The sequence below is a fragment of the Mastomys coucha genome, unplaced genomic scaffold (genome assembly GCF_008632895.1).
Source record: "Mastomys coucha isolate ucsf_1 unplaced genomic scaffold, UCSF_Mcou_1 pScaffold13, whole genome shotgun sequence".
Classification (NCBI taxonomy): domain Eukaryota; kingdom Metazoa; phylum Chordata; class Mammalia; order Rodentia; family Muridae; genus Mastomys; species Mastomys coucha.
This window is the reverse complement of record NW_022196895.1, coordinates 58,274,629-58,280,278: the sequence shown is the minus strand read 5'-3', so window position 1 is coordinate 58,280,278 and position 5,650 is coordinate 58,274,629. Positions and strand designations below refer to the sequence as shown.

At 42.2% G+C, this 5,650-nt stretch overlaps 1 protein-coding gene and 1 pseudogene across 2 annotated transcripts in view; one reads left to right on the top strand and one right to left on the bottom strand.

Moving 5' to 3' along the window:
- Positions 1-1,641, top strand: part of LOC116087771 — a 10,516-nt pseudogene extending 8,875 nt beyond the window's left edge.
- The window catches only part of Htr4 (5-hydroxytryptamine receptor 4), a 190,100-nt gene that overhangs the window by 29,518 nt on the left and 154,932 nt on the right, over positions 1-5,650 (bottom strand). The window lies entirely within an intron of this gene.

Here is a 5,650-nt window from a genome sequence, read left to right as displayed (position 1 = left end):
ACTGTTGGCACCATGACATTAGTGAGTGCTAGTCCCATTTCTAGAAAAACCTTACTGTCTCTAAGTATCATTCTTGCCTAATCTGTGTCTTCTCTTTTGGATCCAGATTATTCCCCTGTGTGGCCCAAAACCAAAGTACTCATGCATTTCAGTAACTGCCATCCCCAAGCTAACCTATTACACTGAGTGGGAATTATCCCTCCTAATCCTGCCCTCTTGAAAACATGTAAAAAGAGCTGTCCACTTCACTGTGATGGTCTGTGTAACCTGACATTCACCTAGCAGCTGCAGGAATGGCAGGGGGTGGGGAGGACTGCATCATACCCTTACCTCCTATAGCTCTTAGAAGAACTAATAACAGCAACCAAGAGCTTGGCAAGGTGTCTCTGAATACTATAGGAGCAGCTCTCTTCTCTGGCTTAAGTTACCCTCTAGACAGTAGAAAAAGAAGGAGCCTGTCTCTCAGTGAAGAATGCTACCACCATATCAATCAATCAGGCCTGGTAGAAGTGCAAACTAAGAAAAACTCCAAACCTTAGCAAGGAGTCTACAGCTCAATAGAAACTCATGGCCTTCTGGGCCATGGGATGCCTTCAGTAGCTCTGTAACATCTGGCCACGGTTCCTGCCCCTTCTGGGACCCCTTATTTGAATCTTTCTCCCCCTCCAAGCTCCATGCCTCCTCAGGTGCACCAAAAACTATGTAAACAAATCACCCATCAGACTTCCAACCAACTCTCCTAACCCATCTGTCTTCTGCCTATATCTGTCTTTAGGCTATACTGAAGCAGAGACCAACTCTATGACTTGAACTGGCTGTCCACAGCCTTTCTGCCCCCAGATTTGTCATGGCTAGAGGAGACCATTGACATCCTCTATCATTAACAAAAGGCTGGGGTGTTAGGCTGGGCAAGTCCTTAGCCAAGACAGAGCCACCTAAAACACCAAGAAGGATGACCCATAGGAATCTGTTCATTCATGAAATGGAAACTTCATGTTCTAGGCATCTCAAAGTTTGACTCTTCTCTCAGCCAGAGCACTGTGACTACAGCATCCTAGTATCTTAACCAAAGGTCCTTTCGAAAAATTTCTGCTTATGACAATTCCTTTGTTCACAGCAGTTCCCTTCCCTAATGCTCTCCCACCACTCCTCTGTCCAACTTAAACCATCCTATAAAACTCAAACTCTCTTTTTGCATGGCTGACCTCCCTTCTCTTAGAGATAGCCTGGCAGCAAGTACCTCAATAAAGCTTAGTTCTTTGGCCTTGGTATGGCTCCAGTGGTCTCACTCTCTCATAATCCTTATAAAATCTTTAAAATAATTCCCACTTTTATAATTAACTCACTCCAGTGCTATATTAACTGTTCTTAATTATTTTTGTTTAAGCCCCAGTCTGAAAGTGCTTCACTTAAAGGAAGCCTGCCATTGTCTTTGGTCCAAACCAAGTCAAAAGGGAATTCTGATCTGACCGTAGCGGCTCTGATGTCAATACTCCCTGGCTCCTCACTGAATGCTCCAGGTACCTCTGCTTCTCCCTGCTTGCAGGTTGTATCTGGCAGATGCTGAAGCCAATTCTGTCCTGGGCAGGAACTATTAGAAAGCTGTTGGCTGCTGTTAATGGGACACTCACTGTAGCATAAACAATGAGCCTCTCTACAAGGCTTGTGCTTGTGTGGTCAGGGCTTTTTCCATCAGGCTTGTCCATCAGCAGTTAGCTAGTTACAAATGTAGTCCCAAAGCCAAATGACAGGGATGCAATTATCTTGTCTTCTCATCTGCAGAGCTCTGTCAAAAAAGAGTACTCTTGTTTGTCTACCTCACCAACCTTCTTATTGAAGAACACTAACAATCAATAGATCATCAGAGATTTTGATGAAGAGGCAGTGCAGTGTGAGGAGGAACTTACTGCTACAGAATGCAAAAGTCCTGCTGTGAGCCTGTGTTCCCTCTTTTTGAGCCTTGGCATCTACCTATACCACCCTTAAGTTTCAATTTCTTGGTCATGGTGTTATGATGCAGCTATACCCTTTAATGAGATGAAACATGCGAAAGCTCTGAAACTATGATAGTGCCATTGATGATGGTGATAGAAACAGCAATAAATGATATTTGTTAAGTCAATGCCATGCCACGCACAGCACCATACTGGGTGTTTGATGTAGGGTACACACCATCTCATTTAATTCAAATTCCTTTTGAAGAGATGGTGATGGTGATGATGATGGGGAGGAGTGAGAAGAAAAGAAAGGAGGGAGAGGAGGAGGAGAGAAGGGCTAATAAGGCATAGGACATGCCTATAATATAGCATACTCCTATAATCTTGTTACGTAGAAGACTGAGGCAGGAGGACTGATAGTATATTGAGAGCAGCCTGAGTCATATAGGGAGTGCCAGACCATTTAGAGCTGCATAGCAAGACCCAGTGTGGCAATTTTAATATACTTGGCCCAGGGAGTGGCACTATTAGAAGGCGTGGCCCTGTTGGAGTGGGTGTGTCATTGTGGGCATGGGTTTTCAGATGCTCACCCAGCTGCCTGGAAGTCAGTATTCTGCTAGCAGCCTTCAGATGAAGATGTAGAACTCTCAGCTCCTTTAGCCCCACATCTGCCTGGATGCTGCCATGCTCCCACCTTGATGATAATAGACGGAACCTCTGAACCTACAAGCTAGCCCCAATTAAAAGTCCTTATAAGACTTGCCTTGGTCATGGTGTCTGTTCACAGCAGTGAAACACTAAGACACAACATCAGGGGCGACAACAAAGGACACCACTTCATAAATGCTTCTTATACACTGAGTCCAGCACCAGCATCCATGACTCTTAGCATATATACCACTATCTACTTGGCATATGAAGAAAACTGGGTATATAACTTAGATAACTTGCTCAAGATCACTGGAGGAGGCCACATGGACTCACACAGGTACTCTACCCTAAGACAGAATTTACTGAACTCTAATGTCAGAAAAGCTTTCCAGTAAGGTTGAACTTCTGCATCTAGAAGCTTTTTGCATTTCTTGGTAAATCTGGTTTAATTCTGTCATTGTATTGTTCTGTAACCATATATATACATATATGTATATATATATGTGTGTGTGTGTGTGTGTACATATATGTATTGTCTTAGTCAGGGTTTCTATTCCTGCACAAACATCATGACCAAGAAGCAGGTTGGGGAGAAAAGGCTTTATTCAGCTTACACTTCCACATTGCTGTTCATCACCAGAGGAAGCCAGAACTGGAACTCAAGCAGGTCAGGAAGCAGGAGCTGATGCAGAGGCCATGGAGGGATGTTCCTTACTGGCGTGCTTTCCCTGGCTTGCTCAGCCTGCTCTCTTATAGAACCCAAGACTTCCAGCCCAGGGATGGCACCACCCACAAGGGGCCCTACCCCCTTGGTCACTAATTGAGAAAATGCCCCACAGCTAGGTTCATGGAGGTACTTCCCCAAATGAAGCTCCCTTCTCTGTGATAACTCCAGCCTGTGTCAAGTTGACACACAAAACCAGCCAGTACATATATATATGTATATATATATATACATTTATATATATCACATATATATAATATAACCACATATATATATATATATATATATATATATATATATATATATATAAAATCTTTCTAGATAAGGATACTAAAGATTAAGGGCTAAAGTCACTTGCCTAAGGTCATTTAGTAAGTGCTGAGATGAAGGTTTTAATCCAGTTTCCTTGCTGTTAGAAAAAGTGCCAACCCATGTAGCATCTGCTAAGCTATGAGATCACCACGAAAAGCAGAATTCTGTTTCTGCTCCAGTCAATTTCCAAACCAAGTATGCTTTTTATTCCTGGAATTGGCTTGGGAACAAAACAAAAGGCTGAGTTAGCAGTCCTGAAGATGAATACCAAGCCTGACACCAGAGTCATATAATTAATATATTCCTGTTGGGTGAAAAAATAGATTATATTTTAAAACTCTGAGACAGGGTTTCACTCAGTAGCCTTCAGATGGCCTGGAAGTCACCATGTATAACATGCTCACTGAGATCTGCCTGCTCTGCCCTCTGAATGCTGGGATCAAAAATGTGCACCATTGATTTAGAGTTTGAATGTAAGTTTGAATTGAAGTTAAGGTAATAATACTTTCCTAATTGATATCCTATATACTTGGTTGCAAATAATGGGATAATTTCCATAAAGCTACCTTGAGGAAAAGAAAATTTTACATCAAGAAATATTGTTCCTGAAATGACTCACTCTGTTGATAGAAATGGCATTATGGACCGGTAGTATGCCTTTGAAATCAATGCCACAAACTGCAGGCACAGCAATAGGAAAGATTTCAACACAAACAAATGTTATATAATGTCACATTGTGGCAGAGACTTTAAAATTTTTGTTTACTTTGGATTTTTTTTTTAATCAGTAAAACTCTCAGAAGTATATTGCCAGTAGCCACAATTACCACTTAGGGGATCCCCCGGGGAAGGTACATACAGAATGCATTAGTGAAGAGTGTGTCCCACTCTGTGCAAAGCTTCACAATCAGGTACATACACTGCTACAACAAATTCTATTGTTTAGCATCATTAGTATCTAATTTAATGCCCAGCACACAGTGGGTGCTAACTAAAAGTTTGTTTATATGGATATAAACACAATTATCCCTTAAATTCTTGAAGAACCTAATAGCAATGGCCCAGTTCTGTCATCTCTTGTCCTCATGTAGAGTCATTTTTACTGCATACTATTGCTGGTAGTGATTGGTTCATGTTGAGATAGCTACAGAATGAAGGCATTCTTTTCAATACAGTAGGTAGGTGTGAGTATCCAGAAAGATCATGGTTGATATCCTCAGAGAACCAGGGCGTGTGGAAAATGCATTAAGGAGATCAGAATACCCTGGATTAGTTCTCACAAAAGAGGCTGTCCATGAAACAGGCCACCATGTTAAGAGGAAACTAGAAGGAGAAGGCATGGCTAGTGGTCTGCAACAGAGCAGAAAGAAGTCACAGAAGGCCCAGAGAACCAGGAGAGGATGTGGACATTGGTACAGCTTTATTTATTGTAGTCTGAACTGGACACTATGCCGTGGATACAGACAACTTATCAATGAACCATCGGGAACCACTTAGATGTTCTGAGCTAGCACGGTTGAAATTGAAAACAGTTGGTAGAAAGAGATGCTACTCTATTTTGCTGCTTTTGCTGCTGTTCATGAATGTGTAATTTCAAAAGCAGTTTATGTGGCCTGTACAGTTACAGGCAGAGAAGAGGTAGGTGGTAGAGAAGGATGCTGTAGCATGAACTGATGGGGAAAAGTGCTGAGAAGTGGCTATGAAACCAGAGAAAGAGCAGATAAATGGAAACTAAGAGAATCTGGAGACTAAATAGAAGAAGATTGAACAGCGCAGAGGTCAGAAATGACTTCCTGCCTGGAACATTAGAAAAGCAGCCATTTTAATAGTTACATTAGAAAAGCAGCCATTTTAATCGTCACATTCTGAACTTGTTGCCCACTCCTCTACACTTTAGAAAATAACATTTTAGCCAGGTGGTGATGGTGCACACCTTTAATCCCAACACTTGGGAGGCAGAGGCAGGCGGGTTTCTGAGTTCGAGGACAGCCTGGTCTACAGAGTGAGTTCCAGGACAGCCAGGGCT